This window comes from Mercenaria mercenaria, unplaced genomic scaffold (assembly GCF_021730395.1).
Source record: "Mercenaria mercenaria strain notata unplaced genomic scaffold, MADL_Memer_1 contig_4876, whole genome shotgun sequence".
In the NCBI taxonomy this organism is placed as follows: domain Eukaryota; kingdom Metazoa; phylum Mollusca; class Bivalvia; order Venerida; family Veneridae; genus Mercenaria; species Mercenaria mercenaria.
In genome coordinates this window covers 42,287-48,687 of record NW_026463139.1, presented here as the reverse complement: position 1 = coordinate 48,687, position 6,401 = coordinate 42,287, and the positions used below count along the sequence as shown (strand labels likewise).

At 33.4% G+C, this 6,401-nt stretch overlaps 1 long non-coding RNA gene across 1 annotated transcript; it reads left to right on the top strand.

Moving 5' to 3' along the window:
- Positions 1 to 865: 865 nt before the first annotated feature.
- On the top strand, positions 866 to 5,753 carry LOC128554255 (uncharacterized). The gene is made up of 4 exons (XR_008369562.1): positions 866 to 1,005; positions 2,241 to 2,269; positions 2,563 to 2,643; positions 2,845 to 5,753. It is a non-coding gene; the product is annotated as an uncharacterized LOC128554255 (long non-coding RNA).
- The last annotated feature ends 648 nt before the right edge of the window (positions 5,754 to 6,401 follow it).

The window sequence follows — 6,401 nt, the reverse complement described above, 5'->3', positions numbered from 1 at the left end:
ACTCCTTCACAAACAAAATGGGAAGTGGATAATTCTGGAAGTCAGGCAGATGTTAGCAACACACTCGTCTTCACGCGGCACAAACTTTTTAAGAAAGGGTGGGCACGTTATTCAAAGAGAGGGCGACATGATACTTTTAATACTTTCTGCGCCGCCAACTTATCTGATGTTGTCATTTCTGAAAGTGTGTGCGACCATTACTTTCAAAATATTATAACTATTTTGATGTAAGTGACGTCAAAATACTTAAAACGCAAAATAATTACGCGCCACACGTTGTAATTACAGACGATATAAATGTTAATCCTGTGAGATGTATATCGGGTAAGTTACATGAATTTAAAAGGAAGCCGCTTCTTTTTGTAGGAGGAAAACTAAGCGTGCGCCGACTAGCACTGACTGCCTTCCATTATTCAAACAAATACTTGAAGGATATGGCAGGTATTTAATATTAAACTCTATAGTCTTGTTGAGTATACTTTGAAATAACATCAGTTGAAATAATTATTTGATGCGTCGCTTATTTTCGAAATAATAAAGAAAGTTCACGATTTTCTGGGACAACCCTCGTATGTATTCGGTAAGACACTGAAACGGATTTCCTATTGCTAACATTCAATATCGCCGAAAAGCAAAGACATTCTAGAAGTGATTTTTCCGTGCTGGCGAAATAATATAAATTAAGATGAATTAGCCAGCCACACATTATTATATTTTGTGTTTTGTCATTTTTCCTTAGTATAACTCACCATTTTTACTTGACACATTGTCAACACAATTGCATTTTATGGCTTTAAAGCCTTTAAGATAAAAACAAATGATGCTGCATGTTTTCAATAATTCTCCCTTAAACGGATATATTACAGCTATCTCAAATATCATATCCGATTGTGATAGCACGGCAGATTATTCGAATGTCGGTTCATTCATTGGAGTTGGAACTGGATCTGTGACAGTTACTCTTGTTGCTGTTGGGATATTCATTATAATACGACGATACCTAAGGTCGGAATAATTTATGTTATTTAATATGTCCATTGTTATCCTGCTATAGGTAGCTTGAATTTTCTGTTCACCATAGCAATTACTTAGTATACACTTATTGACTGAGCCAAAGACTATGATCTGATTTTCACAGGCAGAAAGACGCATTGGCCAAGGCGAAACCATTGTCAATATGAAATTTGCCTATACGTTTCATATCATATAACACGGCTTATTACTCAGCAGCCGTCTTATTGTATGACACTGTTACTTATATATATAAATGCACCAATACTTAAAATATTGACTGTTGCTATTCTATTGCAAAAGAAATGTGACGAGGATTGTGATGATGTAAATAGATTATTAAAGAGGGTGTTGATATTAGCATGCATTACCAATACCGTTCATGGAAAGCCTCAATTCAACTGAGCTTACAACATTTTTCAACTTTTTACGTGTTTGTTGACATGTGGAGTTTCTACTTGTTCTACTTTAAATGATTATGTAAAAGGATTGATGATTGATGATGATCTGTTCAAGTTTAATACACGTACTAGTTGCCTTTTCGAAAAACATGGTAGCATGACATATTCGTGAATATGAATGAGACTTTATTAAGACCATAAGATATATAAGGTAACTACGAAAACCTATGAAATATAAAATGCATATATATATATAACTTCGCCGAGCGTGCACGAGACCTTGAGATATCATACATTAATAAGTAGTATCTCATGCATATTCTTAGCCCGCCCGCTTAGCTCAGAAGGGAGAGCGCAGATGTACGGATCGCTTGGTCGTGAGTTTGATCCTCGAGCGAGGCTAATTTTCTCCGTGACAATTTGATAAAAGATATTGTGTCTGAAATCCTTCGTCCTTCTACTCTTCTGATTCGTGCGGGGAAGTTGGCAGTTACTTGTGGAGAACAGGTTTGTACTAGTACAGAATTCAAGAACACTGATTTGATTTACTCCCCAACGTTATGTAACTGAAATACTTTTGAAAATCAATGTTAAACCCCAAAACGAACAGAATCGTGCGTATTGCTTATATTCAGATTTCTTGATCAGCTTAAACTTACTTTCCTTTTAAAGAGTCTAACCACGTCAATTGCATATTTAAGAGCAGCTGATAGATTTTTTAAAAGCATTATTTTAGAGCGGTTAAATTTGTTACATGTAGTACTACAAATATATATTCAAATTATATAATTTAAGACATATATCAAACCGTATATCTTTTCTTTCTAGACATGGGCATATAAGACAGCGCAAACCAGGTATGACAATATTTTCAGTTGTCTGCGTAGATAAAGCTTTGGTACTTATTTGATTTCTGTAGACTTTATTTAGCTAATACAGTTGCTGATATTTCTTCGCCGTACTGAAGACTTAGTTATGGTGAATTATGATTTTGTTTACAAGTCAATATCTTGTCTGCAACTAACTGAAACTGTAAACATACATTGTAATTATTGCCTTTAAAATCACTTTATTATGATTTAACATGTAATATTCATTCAAGTTTTCTGATATTTTTATACACCAGCATTCTGTATTTTGTAAATTACAGAAGACGCACATGAGTTAACAGATAACATACACGATAACTTCAAAACAACTCCTGCCTTGCCGAATGTACAAACAAATACAAGTACCGATTTATTCCATACTATTTTGTACATTTCTTGTAGGAAATCATTACAACGAATGTAACATGCCTTAAATGTTGTGCGAATTTGACATTAAATGTTTTATGTTGTAAGGAAATATACTAACTTTAATTTTAAAATAACAATATGTTAACCTTATAAATGTGGTTGATATAGCTACTATATTTTCCTCATGTTTTTAGATGCTGGCTATGAAAATACATCATTTCCAGTATATGAAGAATTAAAAGAGAGTAACAAAGATTCAAGTACGTATGACAGTATTGATGGTACCAGCACCAGTTAGACAGATCACATTTTTGTTGTTCATAATAATTGGACGTGTGTGTCACTTTTGTGTACATAAGCAGAAATCAATACCTGCATAATACGATAAGAATCTTTCGAAATATCATTTTTTACTCCCTGATCATGTACATATAATAATCTTGCAACCAAATATTCCTATTAAGGTACCGGACCCGTAATAGAGTACCGTCTTTCGAAGAGTATTCAATTCCTACCATAATCCAACTTTGACTGCAATTTTCAGGGGGCGTAGGTTCAAGTCCCAGTGGGACCAACAGTTTTTTTCCATATTTTTCTTTTTTCTAATAAGTTTTTACTCCTTTTGAGACTTACTATGGATGTATTGTACATAAGTGGCAAATATTCACTTTATAAGCGATTTCTTGCTGTTCAAAGTGAATTTACCTCTGAATCAGGAGGGGTAGAGTTAGACATCTTTAAAAATACTGAGTTACATGCGGTAAAAGTTCTCTATTTTGCCTTCATTCTTTAGATTACATATTGTGGAAGAAATGCAGGTATGTTTTACTTCTGCCCCAAGGTTATTTTTTAATGAAGTGAGCAAAATTCAAAACAGACCCACAGGACTCGACCTTAATTTTTCAATGTTGGAGTTAGAATTCTGTCTCATTAAATCTGTTTACTTGAGGCACCCTAGAAAAAAAAGATTTTTATAGTATTATTTTGTGTTTTATAATTGTTTAACAATAGTTTGATGTTTCTTTTATCAAAATTAATGCTGTAATGATTTCTCTGCAAACGTTTTAGATAGTGGCCATCACATTGAAATCTGTGTCTACTTGAGCTTGAGAAAATACCATAAATTATACAAAATTTACAAAAAATGGCATTGTAAAAGTTGTTTAAAATTTGCAACACAGTGCGAAACATGGTCAGCTTTAAGAATACACCAAGCAAATAACATTACTTTTAGGGGTCCAATATCTTAAATTGACAATGATTAATGTGTGATAAATGTTAAAACAGACAGAATTATGAATGTCGCACCAAACTCATGAACTTGTAAATTATTGTATTCCTGTTGATTTGTTTCTTATCTTTGTGACTAAGCTTGATATTTGTGCTATCAGATGTTTTGTTTTTTGCTTTTTCACGCTCTTACAATCTTCCAATCATCAAACAAATTATGCCATTAAGTCTGTTATTATTTTATGATTCTTTTCCTGTCTACGTATATATGTAATTATGTTTATTGATTTGAACAAAAATGTTGTTTGCTAAATATTTTTTTCGTGTAATTTATAAGTTATTTTTCATAAAAATGAACATCAATAGAACATAATAAGTCTACGAAATTATTTGAATTAAAACAGATATTATTTGTTTTGTTAATGACTGTTTTTAATTCTTTAATTTATTTCAGGAAACCATTTTCATTATATCAGTTTTCACTTCCTTCTATTGCTATTTCTCAATAACTGAGGTGCATTTTGAATAAATGAAGGAATTCTAAAGATTCATTTAAACTTTGAGACAAATTTCATACTGTTACTGTTTCATAAATTATTAATTCAAGCCTAGATGTATGCTGTTTTAAAGGGAATAAAGTACTTATGACATTTTCTAACAGTTTTGTTAGGGTTAAAATTCTTTTATTGACTGTTAAAATCAATGAGAGCTAAAGATACATGCGATCATGTAAATATTTCTGGACTGTACATATGGGTTTTATTGTAGAAATCTGACATTTAAGGAAGCCATCCAGTAGTCTGACGTATGTTCGATGGTTTTATCCAGATGTAGGCCCATACGTGTAATAATGCTCTGTGGGGCACCTGAGTCTTCCGCGACCACCAAAAGCTTGAAAGTCATCGTATGAGTTATAAATATATCTGTGTGAAGGTAAACCCGTCTCAAAAAATACTGTAACTGTTAAACATGTTCTTGATCAGTTTGGATGAGATTTCTTAACCTGTGTCTCAACCGTATTAAACCTCATAGCATCTTAACGTATTCTTTTCACTAGCTGCTCACATCGTATTGCGTATAAAACACTGTCTTCAAACTAAACACTAAATAATTGCTTTCCTAAGAGTGACTGAATATTGATATAATTTGATGTACTTACTGGACCCGTAATGACATTCGACAATTTCCGTAAGATTATATATTCCCGATTTCGACGTTCTCTGGCTGTTTGTACTTATGAACTAATAAACCATATTAGCAGCCGGAGAATGGCCGAAATAGCAGTATGAGAATACATAAAATAATTCGTTACGGGTCCTTTACTTAAAGAGAGTGTGTACGAATATATTTTTCAATCATGGACAACGTTCTTTTGAACGTAAATTGCCGAGTCCTTAACTTAAAGAGAATTTGTATGGATATGTACGAAACCTTTCTGTAAAGAATGCCAAAGTTATTGTTTTTGTAGTTTAGGATCTATATCTGCATGCTATAAAAACGTGTATTTGTGATATTGAAGCTATATAAATGAAAACATATTCTTTTCGTCTGTAAAGAGCATTGATGTACTCAATTTAACCCATAGCCTGTTGGCGGCAAGTGATTTTGTCTTTGCGACCAGTCCAGACCAAGATCAGCCTGCACATCCGTGCAATCTGATCATGGTCTGCACTGTTCGCCATTCAATCAGTATCGTTTTGATAAGCACCTTTTTATTTTCGTTACTGGTATTGTCTGAATTGAAAGATGGACTTGTTCATTGTAGAAAGTTCGCAGGCTAAGGGTTAATTATATCAAATATCATTCTGCCAGTTATAAGAAAATTCGAATAAGATGTTTGATCCTTGGTTTATGTAAATAAATATTATCTTCACCATTATCCGTTTTTGTGCTTTGTTTTGCTTTTTGTGTGTGATTGTCGTCTAACTTTACCAAGAAAAGTGAGAAAAAATTATCGTCGAGAAAAATCAAATTAGAAAAGTGAAAACTAGAGAAGTATGTTAAGGATGTCTCTAATGAAATACCATTTGCACCTCATCCATGGCAACTAAGGCAAACTTGGCACACCTAGTCTGTTTGATCCACCTTTTACGTAAGACAGTTTTCCCCTGATTTCTCAACACCGTTGATATTATATGTATTATATGTATGTTTTGTCGGGTTTTAAGTGATACGACAAAACGTGATGTCAAATGACGACTTTACGGACTTTGATGGTAGAGGAAGAACTCGGTAGCCACTCCTAGCATTATTTCAGACACATATTAAACTACCGACTTTCCATCTGGAACACAATATAATTTTACACCTAGTGCTACGTGTAGGACCCAGAGTGGCGAGGTCAAGTAATTCAAACTTCGCGACTTTAACCACTTGATCAATGAGGACCCTTTCACCATTCTGGGATGTAACAGGGTGCTATCATGCGAAGCGACAATTGTTTTCTTTTGTTGAAATGCCGAATATTATCTCAAAATGTTAAAAAGATATTCATGAAATGTTTTCAGTCCATTAGTCGTCT